The sequence below is a fragment of the Triturus cristatus genome, chromosome 7 (assembly GCF_964204655.1).
Source record: "Triturus cristatus chromosome 7, aTriCri1.1, whole genome shotgun sequence".
Classification (NCBI taxonomy): domain Eukaryota; kingdom Metazoa; phylum Chordata; class Amphibia; order Caudata; family Salamandridae; genus Triturus; species Triturus cristatus.
In genome coordinates this window covers 968,402,458-968,424,745 of record NC_140590.1, presented here as the reverse complement: position 1 = coordinate 968,424,745, position 22,288 = coordinate 968,402,458, and positions in this window count along the sequence as shown.

Genomic DNA, 22,288 nt, shown 5'->3' with positions numbered 1-22,288 from the left:
CCACCCCTCATATGTCTGGGCACTGCTGGGAGTGATAGGCACTCACCCCTCATATGTCTGTCCACTGCTGGGAGTGATAGGCACCCACCCCTCATATGTCTGGGCACTGCTGGGAGTGATAGGCACCCACCCCTCATATGTCTGTTCACTGCTGGGAGTCCTCTGCACCCACCCCTCATATGTCTCTCCACTGCTGGGAGTGATAGACACCCACCCCTCATATGTCTGGGCACTGCTGGGAGTGATAGGCACCCACCCCTCATATGTCTGTCCACTGCTGGGAGTGATAGGCACCCACCCCTCATATGTCTGGGCACTGCTGGGAGTGATAGGCACCCACCCCTCATATGTCTGGGCACTGCTGGGAGTGATAGGCACCCTCCCCTCATATGTCTGTCCACTGCTGGGAGTCCTCTGCACCCACCCCTCATATGTCTGTCCACTGCTGGGGGTCCTCAGCACCCACCCCCATGTCTCTGTCCACTGCTGGGAGTCCTCTGCACCCACCCCTCATATGTCTGGGCACTGCTGGGAGTGATAGGCACCCACCCCTCATATGTCTCTCCACTGCTGGGAGTGATAGGCACCCACCCCTCATATGTCTGGGCACTGCTGGGAGTGATAGGCACCCACCCCTCATATGTCTGGGCACTGCTGGGAGTGATAGGCACCCACCCCTCATATGTATGTCCACTGCTGGGAGTGATAGGCACCCACCCCTCATATGTCTGGGCACCGCTAGGAGTGATAGGCACCCACCCCTCATATGTCTGTCCACTGCTGGGAGTCCTCTGCATCCACCCCTCATATGTCTTGGCACTGCTGGGAGTGATAGGCACCCACCCCTCATATGTCTGTCCACTGCTGGGAGTCCTCTGCACCCACCCCTCATATGTCTGGGCACTGCTGGGAGTGATAGGCACCCACCCCTCATATGTCTGGGCACTGCTGGGAGTGATAGGCACCCACCCCTCATATGTCTGTCCACTGCTAGGAGTGATAGGCACCCACCCCTCATATGTCTGTCCACTGCTGGGAGTCCTCTGCACCCACCCCTCATATGTCTTGGCACTGCTGGGAGTGATAGGCACCCACCCCTCATATGTCTGTCCACTGCTGGGAGTGATAGGCACCCACCCCTCATATGTCTGGGCACTGCTGGGAGTGATAGGCACCCACCCCTCATATGTCTGTCCACTGCTGGGAGTGATAGGCACCCACCCCTCATATGTCTGGGCACTGCTGGGAGTGATAGGCACCCACCCCTCATATGTCTGTCCACTGCTGGGAGTCCTCTGCACCCACCTCTCATATGTCTGTCCACTGCTGGGAGTGATAGGCACCCACCCCTCATATGTCTGGGCACTGCTGGGAGTGATAGGCACCCACCCTTCATATGTCTGTCCACTGCTGGGAGTGATAGGCACCCACCCCTCATATGTCTGGGCACTGCTGGGAGTGATAGGCACCCACCCCTCATATGTCTGGGCACTGCTGGGAGTGATAGGCACCCACCCCTCATATGTCTGTCCACTGCTGGGAGTCCTCTGCACCCACCCCTCATATGTCATTCCACTGCTGGGAGTGATAGGCACCCACCCCTCATATGTCTGGGCACTGCTGGGGGTCCTCTGCACCCACCCCCATGTCTCTGTCCACTGCTGGGAGTCCTCTGCACCCACCCCTCATATGTCTGGGCACTGCTGGGAGTGATAGGCACCCAACCCTCATATGTCTGTCCACTGCTGGGAGTCCTCTGCACCCACCCCTCATATGTCTGGGCACTGCTGGGAGTGATAGGCACCCACCCCTCATATGTCTGTCCACTGCTGGGAGTGATAGGCACCCACCCCTCATATGTCTGGGCACTGCTGGGAGTGATAGGCACCCACCCCTCATATGTCTGTCCACTGCTGGGAGTGATAGGCACCCACCCCTCATATGTCTGGGCACTGCTGGGAGTGATAGGCACCCACCCCTCATATGTCTGGGCACTGCTGGGGGTCCTCTGCACCCACCCCTCATATGTGTGGGCACTGCTGGGAGTGATAGGCACCCACCCCTCATATGTCTGGGCACTGCTGGGAGTGATAGGCACCCACCCCTCATATGTCTTGGCACTGCTGGGGGTCAAAGCAAAAACCAAAGGAAATGATGGACGGAGTGTTGAACATTGCAAGCACTCACCCCCAGTCAACTGATCTGGGTTTAATCCATCACTGTTCTTTAGCTCACTCTGCCACCCCAGTTCAGACATGGCCATATGCAAATCAGTCTGACCGTGTGCCTCATGGGAACAGTCCAGCCCGAACTGCCAAACCATGTCTTCCCTGGACCGGAAAAAAGCTTCCTAGGACCGGTTTCTGGCATTTCAGCCGTCTTCAGCTAGGCTTGCTTGAATCCAGTGGCAAAGTGAGCAAGGGACTCACGTCTGATCATACCCTGCCAACTTATGGCGAACAAAGCAAAAACCAAAGGAAATGATGGACGGAGTGTTGAACATTGCAAGCACTCACCCCCAGTCAACTGATCTGGGTTTAATCCATCACTGTTCTTTAGCCCACTCTGCCACCCCAGTTCAGACATGGCCATATGCAAATCAGTCTGACAATGTGCCTCATGGGAACAGTCCAGCCCAAACTGCCAAACCATGTCTTCCCTGGACCGGAAAAAAGCTTCCTAGGACCGGATTCTGGCATTTCAGCCGTCTTCAGCCAGGCTTGCTTGAATCCAGTGGCAAAGTGAGCAAGGGATTCACATTTGAGCATACCCTGCCAACTTATGTCTGGGCACTGCTGGGAGTGATAGGCACCCACCCCTCATATGTCTTGGCACTGCTGGGGGTCAAAGCAAAAACCAAAGGAAATGATGGACGGAGTGTTGAACATTGCAAGCACTCACCCCCAGTCAACTGATCTGGGTTTAATCCATCACTGTTCTTTAGCTCACTCTGCCACCCCAGTTCAGACATGGCCATATGCAAATCAGTCTGACCGTGTGCCTCATGGGAACAGTCCAGCCCGAACTGCCAAACCATGTCTTCCCTGGACCGGAAAAAAGCTTCCTAGGACCGGTTTCTGGCATTTCAGCCGTCTTCAGCTAGGCTTGCTTGAATCCAGTGGCAAAGTGAGCAAGGGACTCACGTCTGAGCATACCCTGCCAACTTATGGCGAACAAAGCAAAAACCAAAGGAAATGATGGACGGAGTGTTGAACATTGCAAGCACTCACCCCCAGTCAACTGATCTGGGTTTAATCCATCACTGTTCCTTAGCCCACTCTGCCACCCCAGTTCAGACATGGCCATATGCAAATCAGTCTGACAATGTGCCTCATGGGAACAGTCCAGCCCAAACTGCCAAACCATGTCTTCCCTGGACCGGAAAAAAGCTTCCTAGGACCGGATTCTGGCATTTCAGCCGTCTTCAGCCAGGCTTGCTTGAATCCAGTGGCAAAGTGAGCAAGGGATTCACTTCTGAGCATACCCTGCCAACTTATGGCGAACAAAGCAAAAACCAAAGGAAATGATGGACGGAGTGTTGAACATTGCAAGCACTCACCCCCAGTCAACTGATCTGGGTTTAATCCATCACTGTTCTTTAGCCCAGTCTGCCACCGCAGTTCAGACATGGCCATATGCAAATCAGTCTGACCCTGTGCCTCATGGGAACAGTCCAGCCCGAACTGCCAAACCATGTCTTCCCTGGACCGGAAAAAAGCTTCCTAGGACCGGTTTCTGGCATTTCAGCCGTCTTCAGCCAGGCTTGCTTGAATCCAGTGGCAAAGTGAGCAAGGGACTCACGTCTGAGCATACCCTGCCAACTTAAGGCGAACAAAGCAAAAACCAAAGGAAATGATGGACGGAGTGTTGAACATTGCAAGCACTCACCCCCAGTCAACTGATCTGGGTTTAATCCATCACTGTTCTTTAGCCCACTCTGCCACCCCAGTTCAGACATGGCCATATGCAAATCAGTCTGACCCTGTGCCTCATGGGAACAGTCCAGCCCGAACTGCCAAACCATGTCTTCCCTGGACCGGAAAAAAGCTTCCTAGGACCGGTTTCTGGCATTTCAGCTGTCTTCAGCCAGGCTTGCTTGAATCCAGTGGCAAAGTCCTCTGCACCCACCCACCCACCCACCCACTTGCGCCCTTGCTGTGGTACACAGGCATACACCACCCCCAATTTACAGCTGATGTGCTGCACCAAGCTGTACACCTACATCGGTGGCGTGTGTAAGCCTTGTATCCATCATGTATTGGGGCTGTAGGGGTACGCGTGTACGGACCGTACCCACGCTCTGGGGGCGTGAAAACGGTCCGTACACGCGTACCCCTACATCACCACTGCAATGGTGGTACGGCTCGTACCCACGCTCTGGGCCGTACCACCATTGTGGCGGTGACGTAGGGGTACGCGTGGTACGGCCCTACCCATGCTCTGGAGGCATGGGTACGGGCCGTACCACCATTGTGGCGGCGACGTAGGGGTATGCATGGTACGGCCTGTACCCACGCTCTGGGGAGCGTGGGTACGGGCCGTACCACCATTGTAGTGGTGATGTAGGGGTACGTGTGTACGGACTGTACCCACGCTCTGGGGGCGTGGGTACGGTCCGTACATGAGTACCCCTACATCACCACTGCAATGGTGGTACGGCCCGTACCCACGCTCTGGAGAGCGTGGGTACGGGCCGTACCACTATTGTGGCGGTGACGTAGGGGTACGCGTGGTACGGCCCGTGCCCACGCTCTGGGGGCGTGGGTACGGGCCGTACCACCATTGTGGCGGTGACGTAGGGGTACGCGTGGTACTGCCCGTACCCACGCTCTGGGGGCGTGGGTACGGGCCGTACCAAAATAGTGGCGGTGACATAGGGGTATGCGTGGTACGGCCAGCACCCACGCTCTGGGGGCGTGGGTACGGTCTGTACAAGCATACCCCTACATCACCACTACAATGGTGGTACGGTCCGTACCCACGCTCTGGGGGGCGTGGGTACGGTCCGTACCCACGCTCTGAGGGGCGTGGGTACGTCCCCTACCACCATTGTGGTGGTGACGGGTACGCGTCCACGTCCACTTCCATTGTGGCGGGAAGTGGGCTTGGTGGACACGCCCCCCGAAGTGACCAGACCATGGAGGTAATTAATGTGCAGGATGTATTAGTATTTTGTGGGGTGTGGGTTATGTTGCCTGCCCCTTGCACCCCCCCCCCCCCTTGGCCCCTGGGGGTTGTTCTGACCTTCTGCGGCATCTGCGTCGGTTTCTGAACACGAGGTCATAGGCTATGATGGCCGGGATGACGCGTAGGTTGGGGTCCATCGCTGTCCGTCGCGTACCGGTGCTCCTTGTTCGCATCGTCCTCAATTTCCCGACAGTTTTTGACTCCCATAAAAAATGGTACGTGCGGAGTGACGTCGGCACGATTCGTACTAGCTGGTCCGTAAAACACTGCCTGACTCCGTCCAGACGTCACGTATGCGCCGTCAGAATCAGATTTGTATGTATTTTTTGGCCGGTCGGTGTTTTTTACGACTCGTACGGAAATGGTATTTCTGAGCGAATCGTACTTGCAAGTTTGTAAGGTGTTTTTCCCGGGTGCGAGTCGGATGGAAAAAACGCTCCGTACGACCATTTGTACCCGGGTTTTACGGGATCGGAATTGGCACCCTAATCGCCAACACAAAACCCTCCGCAAAATTGTGAATAAAAACTGGCCACTGGTACTTAATGACCCTGTTTTAGGAAGCTGTTTGACAGTTACTCCAAGTATTTCTTATAGGAAAGCTTGTTCCATGAGCAATGCTCTTGTAAAGAGTAGTCCCGAGGTGACAGTGATCAAAAATTGGTTGGGCAGCAGGACTGGCTTTTACAAGTGTGCCACTTGTAAAACCTGCAAACAGAGTTTAAACACAAAAACGTATACCACTCCCTTTAAACCTAGACCTGTTGACATCACTAAGTCCCTAAACTGCAAAACAGAATTAGCAATATATGTGCTGGAGTGTCCGTGCGGCCTGCGCTATGTGGGAAGTACGAAGCTGCAGGTTCACAAACGGATACTCCAGCACATGAGAGCCATCAACAACAAAGATGCCACTTATCCGGTGGCAAGACATCACAATAGCAACATTCAATACTTGAAATACTTTGTTGTGGACACTTTCTTGCCCCTTAGAAGGGGAGGTAATCGGGAATACCTCCTTAGGAAACTTGAAACTAAATATATCTTGGAGCTCAACTGCAAAACACCACACAGTCTTAATATCAGTGAGCATTTTTTCACCTGCCTTTAAGTAATACTGTTCTCACATCCGGAATCTTTTAGCTGGCATGAGCACCGCCTTTCTTCAATTTTAATGTAAGAAAATCTATTTTTTATATTACTTCATGTATATGATCCCACGTCTTTGAATGACGGCTGTGATTCAAAGAGGGTTAGAGCACGTTTTTCATTATTTTTTTAGCACTAGCACTTTGCATATTGAAGAGTTACGCATGATCATTGGCCCACTTGGGCAGGACCTTCGAACCTAGAATGTTATGTTGACAGAGCAGGTGTGCAATCCATTCTTGCAAGTGGAAATGGACAAAGCAGGACAAGATGTACCATTACAGTACCATGGGGTTTTATGACAGAGTTTTTAGAAGGGTCTTAATTGGCCGTTAATGAATATAATATCGTATTTATTGTTGTATGATTTATTTTATGACAACTTTATACTGATGCTTTTATAGCACTGTCATTGCAACAAAATCATAACTTATTTATTAATGTATTTTATTTAAGTTGCCATGCTTGGCTTATATATTTATAATTTCATGAATATTTATTGCGTATTTTGCACATATTTATGGTACCCCCACAGTGAGGATCAATAATTTCAAGGCTCTGTGTTATCAGGTTCACCATTTCATCATGAAGTGTACCTTCTATGTCTATTATGCACTTTCCACGTGTGATTTTATGCACTGTCACTTTAAAAATGAAAAAATGGCTTCGGAACGCGTCATGTGATCAAGGCCTCCGAGGAGGCTGAAACGCGTTATGGCGGTGGTGCGGGCATTCTGTGAATAAACCCGTTTTTTGGCACTGAACCTCGGTCTGCATTCTCGTCTATGGAACTGGTGGAGTGAAGTGTTGCGGATATATATATATATATATATATATATATATATATCACCGTAAACTCCTCCAAAGAAAGAGAAGAGGCCACAGTAGGGGAGACCACGGGGGCATCTTTATTCAACTGTACAACAACGGAGAATGCATTTCGGCTGGATTAACCTTCTTCAGCGCCAACAGTGTTCAGGAGGTGTGATTGACTTCGTGCATTTCAATGTCCTGCCACAAGATGATTGGTTGTGATCCGCTCCACCCCCAAAGCAATTGCCTTTCACTCACCTGCTGCAGCTCACACGGTGCCTGTGAACCACAGTTCCCAGAATGCTGTTGTTTGTCCAGGTAGGTAAAGGTGGAAAATCCAATGATTGCGCGGAATGCAGGGCACCACGATGTCACCAAGACCAATTTCCTGCTTTCAAAGTACTGGAAATAAGGCGTCCCCCTGGGTCCCCAGCAGCATCCACCCCCAAGGTTTCAGGAATCCATCCGGCGGGGGTAGGAATGGCGGTCCATACCACCCAGTCTGGAGTAATAACTCCAACGCCACCTTCTCTTCTCCCGGACCTAGAGGTGGGTACTGGTTCATCCAATCACTTGGAAACAAAAGTATTCCGCCGCAGCAGAGACCAGCGAAAACCAGTCCACTTGGCGATGCGGGACCCCAGAAGCGCGTTGCTGGAAAGCGCGCTGAAATATCACCGTAAACTCCTCCAAAGAAAGAGAAGAGGCCACAGTAGGGGAGACCACGGGGGCATCTTTATTCAACTGTACAACAACGGCGAATGCATTTCGGCTGGATTAGCCTTCTTCAGCGCCAACAGTGTTCAGGAGGTGTGATTTACTTCATGCATTTCAATGTCCTGCCACAAGATGATTGGTTGTGATCCGCTCCACCCCCAAAGAAATTGCCTTTCGCTCACCTGCTGCAGCTCACACGGTGCCTGTGAACCACAGTTCCCAGAATGCTGTTGTTTGTCCAGGTAGGTAAGGGGTGGAAAATCCAATGATTGCGCGGAATGCAGGGCACCACGATGTCACAAAGACCAATTTCCTGCTTTCAAAGTACTGGAAATAAGGCGTCCCCCTGGGTCCCCAGCCGCATCCACCCCCAAGGTTTCAGGAATCCATCCGGCGGGGGTAGGAATGGCGGTCCATACCACCCAGTGTGGAGTAATAACTCCAACGCCGCCTTCTCTTCTCCCGGAACTGGAGGTGGGTACTGGTTCATCCAATCACTTGGAAACAAAAGAATTCCGCCGCAGCAGAGACCAGCGAAAACCAGACCACTTGGCGATGCGGGGACCCCAGAAGCGTGTTGCTGGAAAGCGCGCTGAAATATCACCGTAAACTCCTCCAAAGAAAGAGAAGAGGCCACAGTAGGGGAGACCACGGGGGCATCTTTATTCAACTGTACAACAACGGCGAATGCATTTCGGCTGGATTAGCCTTCTTCAGCGCCAACAGTGTTCAGGAGGTGTGATTGACTTCGTGCATTTCAATGTCCTGCCACAAGATGATTGGCTGTGATCCGCTCCACCCCCAAAGCAATTGCCTTTCGCTCACCTGCTGCAGCTCACACGGTGCCTGTGAACCACAGTTCCCAGAATGCTGTTGTTTGTCCAGGTAGGTGAGGGGTGGAAAATCCAATGATTGCGCGGAATGCAGGGCACCACGATGTCACCAAGACCAATTTCCTGCTTTCAAAGTACTGGAAATAAGGCGTCCCCCTGGGTCCCCAGCCGCACCCACCCCCAAGGTTTCAGGAATCCATCCGGCGGGGGTAGGAATGGCGGTCCATACCACCCAGTGTGGAGTAATAGCTCCAACGCCGCCTTCTCTTCTCCCAGACCTGGAGGTGGGTACTGGTTCATCCAATCACTCGGAAACAACTCGGAAACAAAAGAATTCCGCCGCAGCAGAGACCAGCGAAAACCAGACCACTTGGCGATGCGGGGACCCCAGAAGCGCGTTGCTGGAAAGCGCGCTGAAATATCACCGTAAACTCCTCCAAAGAAAGAGAAGAGGCCACAGTAGGGGAGACCACGGGGGCATCTTTATTCAACTGTACAACAACGGCGAATGCATTTCGGCTGGATTAGCCTTCTTAAGCGCCAACAGTGTTCAGGAGGTGTGATTGACTTCGTGCATTTCAATGTCCTGCCACAAGATGATTGGTTGTGATCCGCTCCACCCCCAAAGCAATTGCCTTTCGCTTACCTGCTGCAGCTCACACGGTGCCTGTGAACCACAGTTCCCAGAATGCTGTTGTTTGTCCAGGTAGGTAAGGGGTGGAAAATCCAATGATTGCGCGGAATGCAGGGCACCACGATGTCACCAAGACCAATTTCCTGCTTTCAAAGTACTGGAAATAAGGCGTCCCCCTGGGTCCTCAGCCGCATCCACCCCCAAGGTTTCAGGAATCCATCCGGCGGGGGTAGGAATGACGGTCCATACCACCCAGTGTGGAGTAATAACTCCAACGCCGCCTTCTCTTCTCCCGGACCTGGAGGTGGGTACTGGTTCATCCAATCACTTGGAAACAAAAGAATTCCGCTGCAGCAGAGACCAGCGAAAACCAGACCACTTGGCGATGCGGGGACCCCAGAAGCGCGTTGCTGGAAAGCGCGCTGAAATATCACCGTAAACTCCTCCAAAGAAAGAGAAGAGGCCACAGTAGGGGAGACCACGGGGGCATCTTTATTCAACTGTACAACAACGGCGAATGCATTTCGGCTGGATTAGCCTTCTTCAGCGCCAACAGTGTTCAGGAGGTGTGATTGACTTCGTGCATTTCAATGTCCTGCCACAAGATTAAGAGTGGGCGTAGTGGGCGTAGTGGGGCTACGTGAAGCAGCACGTAGTGTGCCCAAATCTACGCACACTACGCGCTTCGCGTAGCCCCGCTACGCGCCACCCGCCACCCACCCACCCTACTTTTAAAAGATTAAATTAATTTGTAATAAAGCAAATTAAAGGCACTTACCTGACGCGCGGCGTCTCCCGGGGCTCCCTCTTCCTGTTTTTCAATTTTCCTGACAAATGCGCATGCGCGGACGCCCGCGCATGTGCATTTCTTGCGAGAAATGCGCATGCGCGGGCGTCCGCGCATGCGCATTAGTCAGGAAAATTGAAAAACAGGAAGAGGGAGCCCCGGGAGACGCCGCGCGTCAGGTAAGTGCCTAATTTCCTTTATTACAAATTAATTTTTTCTTTTAAAAGTACGGCGGGCGGGAGGCGGGTGGTGGGCGGCAGGCAGCTACGCTTCGCCCACGTAGTGTGCGTAGGCGCTGCCTGCTTCGCCTACTTCGAAAACTGCGAAGCAGGCAGCGCTACGTACACTACGTGGGCGAAGCGTAGTGTCGCGCCCAGGGTTACACAAGATGATTGGTTGTGATCCGCTCCACCCCCAAAGCAATTGCTTTTTGCTCACCTGCTGCAGCTCACACGGTGCCTGTGAACCACAGTTCCCAGAATGCTGTTGTTTGTCCAGGTAGGTAAGGGGTGGAAAATCCAATGATTGCGCGGAGTGCAGGGCACCACGATGTCACCAAGACCAATTTCCTGCTTTCAAAGTACTGGAAATAAGGCGTCCCCCTGGGTCCCCAGCCGCATCCACCCCCAAGGTTTCAGGAATCCATCCGGTGGGGGTAGGAATGGCGGTCCATACCACCCAGTGTGGAGTAATAACTCCAACGCCGCCTACTCCCGGACCTGGAGGTGGGTACTGGTTCATCCAATCACTTGGAAACATTATATATATATATATATATATATATTACCTACTGGCAGTAGTTATAGTTAGGACCTAGTTACTATAGGAAAATGGCAACATTCTTTTTGCAATAACTTTGGCGCCGATTGATAAATCTTCGTGAAATTTTCAAAACTAATTCTTTGTTGGGATCAGCTTCTATGGTGAAAGTTTGGGGGTGATTCATCAAGGGGTGACCGAGAAAAAAGGGGGGTCCCAAAACGTGTTTTTCCAATAATAATTTCCATAGGAAACTTTAGACAAGGCTACAGGTCGAACGGGTGAACGGAATTACCCCAAATTTGGCAGGGAGAAGGGTCTTGGTCTAGAAAGCACGCTTTTGTTTATTTGGTGTAAATCCGTTCAGTAGTTTTTGAGAAATATCTAAATTTACAGATATCGATATTTGGGAATTCTGCCATCTGATTGGCTGAGGCGTTTCGAGCATGAGCTTGCTGCTGATTGGCTGCGAACGCTGTGAGCGTTTGCAACTAGGAAGTGTTGGCCGCCATTTTGTGATTCTGTTGATGCGAGTAAGGGGGAAAAAGGGCAAAAAATGTGGGAAAGAGGAGGGTAGGAGCACTGTAACCTTTGTGGGGTGTTTGGGGTGTGCTATAGAGGGGGTGCAAAGTGAACTAATCATACCTACCGGTGTGAAAGTTCTAGGCTATGAAAATTAAGTGAGGTATTGGCTAGTGTGTGATGTTTCTAAGGTGAGCTTGTGCGCGATTAAAGTGTGAGCCCACACTTTGTGTCTTATGCTGTGAAGTCATGTGCCCTGGCCGCTGCATTACAGTTGTGGAAGTAGTGTCAACATGTGTTTATACCTACTAGGATGAACTACTGACCCGTAGGGGTGTGAAAGTCCTGGGTATGGAAAATATGTGAGGTATTGTCTAGAGTCTCATGGAAGGAGGAAGTGTTGGCCGCCATTTTGTTATTCCGTTGAAGCGAGTAAGGGGAAAAAAAGGCGAGAAAAGTGGGAAATAGGAGGGTAGGAGCACTGTAACCTCTGTGGGGTGTTTAGGGTGTGGTATAGAGGGGGTGCAAAGCGAACTAATCATACCTACCGGTCTGAAAGTAGTGCTGGGTACGGAAATTAAGTGAGGTATTGCGTAGTCTGATGCTGCTAAGGTGAGCTGCTGCGGGAGTCGGGATGAAAGCGTGAGCCTAAACTGTGTGTCTTATGGTGTGAAGTCATGTGCCCTGACCGCTGCAGCACACCTGTGGAAGTAGTGTCAGCATGTGTTTATACCTACTAGGACGAACTACTGACTCCTACTGGTTTGAAAGTGCTGGGGTACGGAAAATATGTGAGGTAATGTCTAGAGTCTCATGGTGCTAAGCTGAGGTGCTGCCGGAGTCGGGTATGAAAGCGTGAGTCCAAACTGTGTGTCATATGCTGTGAAGTCATGTGCTCTGGCCGCTGTGCCACATCTGTCAAGTAGTGTCAGCATGTAGTTATACCTACTCGGAGGAACTTTTGTTTTGAACATTGTAACTTGTGTATGGTGCTTAGGGGGTGTTATACAGGGAGTGTGAAGGTAAATTTGCGCATATCAAATCAATACGGTATTTGTAAAGCGCAAACTACTCACCCCTATGAGTCTGAAGGCCCTCGAGGCCGGTGTGGAAATTATGTGAGCTATTAAGTGAGCTATTGCCCAGAGTCACATGGTGCTGAGCTGAGGTGTCCAAAGGTGTCCTTCATAAGCATTTCCAAACCTACCCCAGTCAATGTGCCTAGGTCATTTCTACCACAATGCACAATCATGAGTTCAGGGTGTGGAAGATGCAAAGAGGTTTTAACCAAAGGTAGCAATTGGTGCAACTTCAATCTTCTCTGTGTATAAACCATTTAGGGGCCGATTACGATCCTGGAAAAACCCGGTACAAACCGTGGGTTGGAGCGTTTTCTCCGTCCGACTCGTACCGGGTTGTAAAACTTTACAAACATGCAATTACGATTCGTACGGAAACACCATTTCCGTACGGATCGGAAAAAAGACCAACCGACAGAAAAATACATACAAATGTGATCCGGGACACCGCAGACGTGACGTCCGGACGGAGTTAGGCATGTTTTTACATACCAGCAATTACGATTTGCACCGACTGCAGTCCGGATGGGAATATTTTTACGGCACCCAAAAAGTGCCGGAAAAGCTAAGTACGCGGCGATGCGAGCTGATTAGGGGGCCCGGTACGTGCCGTACCCCCCCCGCCCCCGTATGTACGGAGCGTACCCCCCAGCCCCCCGTATGTACAGTGCGGACCCCCAGGGGGTACGTTCCGTACATACGGGGGGCTGGGGGGTACAGGGGTACGCTCCGTACATACGGGGGGCTGGGGGGTACCCCGGGGGGCTGGGGGGTACAGGGGTACGCTCCGTACATACGGGGGGCTGGGGGGTATGCTCCGTACATACGGGGGGCTGGGGGGTACGCTCCGTACTTACGGGGGGCTGGGGGGTACAGGGGTACGCTCCGTACATACGGGGGGCTGGGGGGTACAGGGTACGCCCCGTAAATATGGGGGGCTGGGGGGTACGCTCCGTACATACGGGGGGCTGGGGGGGGGGGTACGGCGCGTACCGGGCACTTGTTTGGACATCTCCATGGATGCTATGGGAGTTCGCTCCGGACGGTCTTTTTTCCATGCAGTTGTACAATCGGACGGATGGGACGGATCGTAATTGCGCATTGGGACTTCAGTTTTCCCATTTGTACGTAAAAATGTCCGGGGACGTGTCGGAGACTTTTCCCGACCCGAGGACGTGTGGGGGAATTTTCCCAATGCGATTCGTATGGACTTTTTCCCATACGAATCGTACTTGGCAGTTTGTACGGCGCTTTTACCATTTGTACGGAAAAAAGTCCAGATTCAATTGGGTTGGGGAAATTTTTTCCAGGATCCTAATCGGCACCTTAATGTCCACATTTTGTAAACCTAGGTCTAAGTCAATACGTCTGTGTTCTGCATACCTCTTGCGCCTGAAAATATAGCTATGTCCTACGATCCACACTAGCATTTTGAAGGTATGGTAGGAAGGTATGGAAAGATGTCTGTAGCTCATGCAGTTCCTTGGTAGAATAAGATATATGTTTAAAGATGGGGAAGTACTTTTTTTTGCCATACAAAACGATACGTGATTGGGAGTTGAAAAGCATTCTTTTTTAAAAGAAGGGTGCACATTCGTTTTGTGGAAAAGAATCTTTGTGATTGGTTAAGAAAAAGCAGTTTCAACGTGGAGTACATATCATTGGATAAAATTTGCTCAACTGAACCACAGCTGCTACTTGCATTTGCAAGGCACTGTTTGAACTTAAAACAATCGTGAACTTTTAACTTGCACGTGCCGTTAAATGTTTGAGAAAATGTTGCAAAAAAATATTTTTACGTTTAAAAAAATTGATGAACTTTTAACCTGCACGTGTTGTAGAATGTTCTAGAAAGTGTTTTGATAGAATACGTTGCACTTCTGACTTCTGTGTGTTGTTGAATATTAAAAAAACGGTTTATATGGAAAATTAAAAAGAAACCAATAGAGAGAAGTTTTGAAACCTAAAAGAATCAAGGAACTACTCTATTTTGTTCTTTACATGTGTTTATGTGTGGCGCAACAAAATTATAGACACAACAGCACCAGGATGAGGAAGAAGCAGGGAGTGGGGGGGCGGGGGGAAATAGGCAGAATGGCACACATGCACAATTAAGTACAGCACAAGTATAGACAAACAATGGCCAAAATGAAACACACCAACAAGGAGCACAAGTCACAAAACCCACCAACATCACACCACTAAACGAGCATAGAAGTGAGAACCACGCTGCAGTCATACAGGATGTGTACAAAGGCCGGTCGTTGGTGTTGTGGGATGTCTGCGACCGTGGTTATCATGGATGAGATGCCCAGCACGTGGCACATGGGCGAGTTCACTGTGAGTTACTTTGCCAAACAGCTGCTTCTCCCTCCCACGAGCCCCCACACTTTTCTACGGTGCGCTGTTGTATCTCGTGCACTCGTATGGCACACCACTGTAATGCCTATTCGCGCATGTCCTGCCACATTCAAACTACACCATCACAGTGCCGTTTGGAGGTGATGCATGGCACTTTACAACATCGAGTGCTGCGGCCTTTGTGGCAGGCCACACCAGAACACAGACACACTTACTGCACTTTCTGTACACGGACATGTCTGAGACACCCTGTTCCCCTTGCCGGATTGGCACACCCCTGCGCTGACCTGTGTACTCCAGACCAGCACATGCCGGTTGAGCATGCAGGAGGATGCGTGCGTAGCTACATGTCCAGGCTCACTGCCAACGCTGAGGTGACAGCACACTGTGATGTTTCAGGGTTCGTGCCTTTCATGCTAAGACAATGACCACAGGGACACACTTGCTCAGATGCGGGTTTGGGGGGCGTTGGCGGTCCTGGAGTTGTTGCGATGAGTCTTGTGGCCCTCATGGGTATCCCTGCATCATGCTCATTGATTCTATGGCACCTGTGGGTGTTCTGGTGTGGCTCTTGGCTGTGTTCCATTTCATGGTGCAGGTAGTCGTCCTGCTTAACACCAGCAGAAAGCAGGTGTAAAATACCTGGTGCTAGCGTGGCTTATCGCCGGAATTTGTTTCGCATTGCAGTTGGTGTGAGAGTTGTGATGTGATTTTTTTCGTGTGCAGAACAATATATGAACTGAGCAGTGTATCTCGTCAAGATCCAGCACTTGACGCACTATTCCCAATCAATAAATACAATGAGAGTTCTTAATTGATTTTGTGTGTAAATTGTAAGTGCAGCCCCTACCTCAGTGCAATTCAATACAGGATTTTAGTATTTAGAATAAATCGCAAAGGTGCACCTTGTGTCTTTTTGTACAGGAACGGCTAGTCTGCATTTCATTATCAGCACTTTAATGGAAGTAAATTTGAGATAAATCTAACACACTATTCAGAAGTTGGTGTAAACTGCAGACATCACCAGTATTCCCACTATAAGTGCCCCAAAATTTAAAACCATGGTGGACTCCATCAAATAACAGTAATAAGAACAAGGAAGAGTCACACAGCAGTGAAGAGGACAACCAAAAACGTTATTAATTTTTTTTTTTAACTTTCTTTTTTTATTAATACATATGTAAACGATAAACAAAAAACTATTTGCAAAATTGTTTTTTTTATTAACATATATATAAATGATAAACTAATAAACAAAATGTAGCATAAATAATAGAAAACAAGAAGGCAGAACACTCCTGTGGGGATCATGGATGTCGACGACAGAGCCTGGAAAATAAAGCACAAAATAAGGACGTGTGTAATGGGCATATCAAAGGAGAGAGGCGCAGAGAAACAGAGAAGGAAAAAAAAGCCAGAGAGAAAAAGAGAGGGAAAGAAAGAAAGGGAGTGAGAAAGGGAGAAGGAAGAGAGAGAGTTAGAGAGATAGAAGGAAAAGAAGGAAGAGAAAGAGAGAGAGAGAGAGAGAGAGCGAGAGAGAGAGAGAGAGACAGACACTGCCGCCTCTACACATCCAAGAGCAAATAATTACCTGGTGCCACCGGAGTGTGCAGCAGTGGGCACTCTACGTGCCCGTCAAAAGTCATCTCAGATATGTCTCTGAGTCCTGAGTAATGAATGGCGGAGACCACATCAGGTGTTTGGCGGATCGCACAGATGTCGCTGAGTCCTGAGTCATAAATGGCGGAGACCACATCACCTCCTCCACGGCCCGGCAGATCTCACACATGTCGCTGAGTCCTGAGTCATCAATGGCGGAGACCACATCAGCTTTTGGGGTCGCTAAGCCTGTGGAAGTTAAGTTCGTGCCACTTGGTGATAGGCCCCTGATGGCCATTTGAGCTTCGGGTGGCACTAACCCTGTGCATCTGAAGTCCGTGCCAAGGGGGTGGTAGGCCCCTGATGTCTATACAGATCAGGGTGCGACTAACCTTCTGCGCAACTTTTCAAAGACTCTTTATGGTTGAGACACGTGAAGCATCCGCCATCTAGTCAGCACCGGCAATAAAGGATGTAACGTTGTCGATCTATTATATTTGCGTGGTCACATAGCCTGTGGCACATGTGCCAGATGGGTGTGGTGTGTGTGCAAACTTGCCCTGAGGGAGTGGCCGTGAGATGTTGAGAACTAGACCACTGACCTGCACACCAAAGTGAGTATGCCTGCGACAGGTAGCTATGTGGGGCCAACGTTGGAATGTAATCCCAGGGGCATGGCGTGGCGTGGCGTAGTGTCCGGCGGAACAGGGCAGGGATAGCTACAATAATGCGGACGGCTCGTAGTACTGCGTCTGTGAGTCGAGCGATGGGCCGTAGCTGGCCCTCTGCAAGCCTGGGTGCGAACTGTTTATAACTCACACTACATAAGCATTGAAAAACCATTTTGTGATTTAGTCCATCAGCTGGCATTTGTCCAAGGCATTTGTGAAAACATATTGGAGTTCTTTCTGTGATCGATACCCCTTTGACGCTGCCTCTCCCCACATCAGCAGGTAGCGCACACTCTTCCCACATTAACATCATACCCCCTTCTTGGGCCTGGAAGTGTCCCTGTGCGGTTGGACAAAGAAGAATATTAGTCATGTATAGATTTACATATAAAAAAATGTATTTAAAGAAAAGAACAACAAATAAGACTGAAGGGAGTCTGGTGCTGTGGCCGCTGCCACGAAGTTGGGGTCACTGCCATTCAGGACTCAGGACACAGTTACACATGTGGGATCGCCTTGTTTTAAAGAGGGTTAGTGGGACTATGTGTCGCCGGCCTTGCATATCGATATATGTGTCACTGATCGAAGGGAGTGTGGTGCCGTGGTCGGTGCCACGGACTTGGGGTCACTGCCATTCAGGACTCAGGACACAGTTACACATGTGGGATCGGCTTGTGTTAAAGAGGGTTAGTGGCAGCAGACGTATTGAGATTGTATGAGCCTGTGATGATGCTTGGTGTGGACAGGCCGTACTGGGAGAAATGTGTCTTGGCTACTGGACTGCATATGGAATTAGGACTCTATCTGAATTTTGAGGCATGCTGACCATAGTGTAGGCCAGAGGTAGCGGTGAGCAAGGGTCCACAGCCACATGCATACGTTGGTGGCCCCACCGGCCTTCGTAGTGGAGGTTCAGTGGCACCACGTGTCGCCGGCCTTCCATATGCAAATACCCCTTACTAATCGAAGGGAGTGTGGTGCTGTGGTCGCTGTTACGAAGTTCGGGTCACTGACGTACAGGACTCAGGACACAGTTACACATGTGGGATCGGTTTGTGTTGAACAGGGTTAGTGGCACCACGTGCTGTTGTCCTTGCATATGGAAGTATGCCTCACTGATGAGAGGGAGTCTGGTGCTGTGGTCACTGCCACGAACTTGGGGTCCCTGCCACTCAGGACTCAGTTACACATGTGGGATCAGCTTGTGTTAAAGAGGGTTAATGGGACTACGTGCCGCCAGCCTTGCGTATGGAAATATGTCTAACTGATCAAAGAGTATGCTGCTGTGGTCGCTGCCACGGACTTGGGGTCACTGCCATTCAGGACTCAGGACACAGTTACACATGTGGGATCAGCTTGTGTTGGACAGTGTTAGTTGGCACCACATGTCCAAAGTTCAAATTGTGAGGTCTGCTGTCCGCAGTGAGTTCATTTGTACTTGAAAATGAATTTGATCATTGTACCAAAGCTATAACTGATATAAAAAATGTTCAAGAAGAAAGGATACTAAAAGGATATTATGTAGATTTGAGGCCTGTAATAGTTACTTGCCTAGTGGACTCTGTAGTTAATGAATGAAGAAATAATTTTCATTGTGAGCCCTACTGAGTGCAGTGTAGGTGTATGATGAAAAGATTAAATAAGTATAGAATACATTGATGAAGTGTTGTATTTTCTGAGTACAATCTTGTTAGAAATCAGCATTTAAAATTGGAATTGCGAGCTGTACTGCCTGTAGTGTAGACTGCTATTCCATGTTAGTTTGCATTTGAAGATTAATTTGGTCATTGTAGTAAAGCTATAACTGATATATAAAAAAAATTCTTGAAGCGAGGATACTAAAAGGATAATATGTAGGGTGTAGGACTGTGATACTTAGTTGCCTACTGGAGTCTGTAGTTGCATATGGAAACACCCCTCATTGATCAAAGGGAGTGTGGTGCTGTGGTCGCTGCCACAGACTTGGGGTGACTGCTATTCAGGACTCAGGACACAGTTACACATGTGGGATCGGCTTGTGTTAAAGAGGGTTAGTGGGACTACGTGTTGCCGGCCTTGCATATCAAAATATGCCTCACTGATCGAAGGGAGTGTGGTGCTGTGGTCGCTGCCACGGACTTGGTGTGACTGCCATTCAGGACTCAGGACACAGTTACACATGTGGGATCGGCTTGTGTTGAACAGAGTTATTGGCACCATGTGTCACCGCCATTGCATATGGAAATATGCCTAACTAATCAGAGGGAGTATGCTGCTGTGGTCGCTGTCATGGACTTGGGGTCACTGCCATCCAGGACTCAGGACACAGTTCCACATGTGGGATTGCTCGGCTTGTGTTGAACAGAGTTATTGGCACCATGTGTCGCCGCCGTTGCATATGGAAATATGCCTAACTAATCAGAGGGAGTATGCTGCTGTGGTCGCTGCCATGGACTTGGGGTCACTGCCATTCAGGACTCAGGACACAGTTCCACATGTGGGATTGTTCGGCTTGTGTTGAACAGAGTTATTGGCACCACGCGTCGCTGCCGTAGCATATGGAAATATGCCTCACTGATCGAAGGGAGTCTGGTGCTGTGGTTGTCTCACGGAGTTAGGGTCACTACCATTCAGGACTTAGGACACAGTTCCACATGTGGGATCGGCTTGTGTTGAAGAGGGATAGTGGCACCATTTATCACCGGTCTTCCACAGTGTAGGCCAGAGTTAGCGGTGAGCAAGGGCCCACAGCCACGTGCATATGTTGCTGGCCCCACCGGCAGGCGTAGTGCAGGTTCAGTGGCACCAAGTGTCGCCGTCCTTCCATATGGAAATACCCCTCACTGATCGAAGGAAGTCTGGTGCTGTGGTCGCTGCAATTCAGGACTCAGGACACACTTACACATGAGGGATCGGCTTGTGTTGAACAGGGTTAGTTGGCACCATGTGTCATCGATCTTACACAGTGTAAGCCGGAGGCAGCAGTCAGCAAAGGCCCACAGGCAGGTGACGTTGACTTGAGCTGCACAGATTGGGAGCATGTGGTCTTCTGAATCCATTATAGTGTCTTACACAATTTGCGTTGCTACTAATCTTGAATTGTGAACCGTGTAACCCCAGTGTAGGGCGGAGGCAGCGGTCAGGATGGGTGCACAGCTACGTGGCGATGATTTATGGTGCAGTGAGTTAGTAGCACCTGAAGCACACAGCGTGTGCGCACCGTGCGATGATGCGTTGTCTGGGCGTGCCGCACTGAAGGCAAAGTGTCTTGCGAACTGGACTGCGACATCTGCAATCGCCACTGCATCTGAATTGTGAGCGCTGCTGTCCGCAGTGTAGATTGAAGGCAGTAGTGGGTACAGATATAAGTCTGCGGTGCTGTGCCGCTGGGTTCACAGGGGGCCTGTGTCGAGGAGGCCCGTGGTTATGGCGGCAGACACATGCCAGGGTGAGGGCTGCCGCTGTGACAGACTAGTTGGTCTTCCTTCAAGTGAACCACACCTAGGGCCTGGCCTATTTATTTATACTGCTACACTGGAGTGGCGTACGTTGGAGCAGCCCACTCCACATGTGCTTCCAGGGGGGGACAACACAGCTACATGACCGAGATCTTCCCCACTGCCTGAGGTAACATGGTTGCGTCCACTGTGCACTACACTACAAGTATCAACAGTATATCTCCACATGGAGAGGTTTGTGCTTTGCATAGTGAGGTCTGTGCAGCACATCAGCGTTACACTTGGCATTGTGTGCTTTATTGTTGAAGGGTGACTTGCCTCCTTCATATATAGTTGGTTGCCACATCTCCCAACATTCAGCTATTGTGTGGCTGAGGGGCATGGTGTTTTGGGAAGGTCCACTGTCCTGGTTTGCGCTGCCTTGGTGGTAATAGGGTGGTGATGCGGGGGGGAGATTCTGGTGGTGGTGGCGCTGGGTGTTGTGGTCTTGTTGCGTGTTGGACCTGCATAATCAGTAGCTCTGTCATGTGTTGGGCTTTACATTTGACTGTGAGTTGGGTCCAATTCACGGAGTAGATAGTCGACCTCCTTACACCAGTTAAAGGTTGATGTTAATTTGTTACTGCTAACTCGGCTTATCGCCTGCTTTTTGGATCGCATAGCAGATTTGGCTGGTCGTTGAAAATATGCGGCAGTGGTGTTTTTGTGGGTTTTTTTGCACAGGAACGCCTACTTTGCATTTCATTAGCGTTAGTTGTGGCTCTCGTTTGTGGCGATTTTGTTGGCGTAAGGTATCGATGGAAGAGTGGTGAGATTTGCAGTTTTCCCCAAGTTGAGAATGGGTTGATGATTAAAAAAACACAGAAAAAAAGATAGGTTTAATGAACATTATAATTAGAAATTCGCATTTAAAAAACATTTGAAATTCACAGAAAAAACCATAGGTTTCAGGCACGTTATAGTTAGAAATTAACAATTAAAAAACTTTAGAAATTCACTGAAAAAACCATAAGTTTCAGGCACGTTATAGTTAGAAATTAGCTTTTAAAAAACCTTTGAAATTCACTGAAAGGGATGTTATAATTAGTTGGACATTTGACTCATATAAAACCAGAGAAATTCCCCTGTTATAGTTAGTTAAGCTAACTATAACTCGCGCCCCCGCAATGCCCTGCTAATGACGTCACATATTACATCATTCATGACATGGTCAGTGACATCACTGATGACATCACTGATGACATCTCAAATGACATCACTGATGACATCATCCAAGTCAAAATCTGATGCACCTTATCAGACCCTAATATAACACTTGATACACCCACTCTAAAATACAGACTATAATATTCGAAACCATGAACACACCAATACCAGTTAGTACATATCCACTCACTAATTCCTAGGTCTACACACACATCCATTCATTCACCCATACAGTCACTCATACATACAGTCAGCCATCAATACATCATTATGATATCCAGTCAAATATCTATACAGACACTCACACACCGCCTCTCATTCATAGAGTTATTCACACACCTAGTCAGTAATGGAAATAATCAATCACACTTTCATTTACTCACCTGTACAGTTATACACATACCACGTCACTTATTTAAACATATACTAACACATACTTACACTCCAATACGATAACTAATACAAGCACACACTGATCCATACTGGCACTCTCATAATCACTCACTCTCACATATAGTCATTTATACAGTCCAG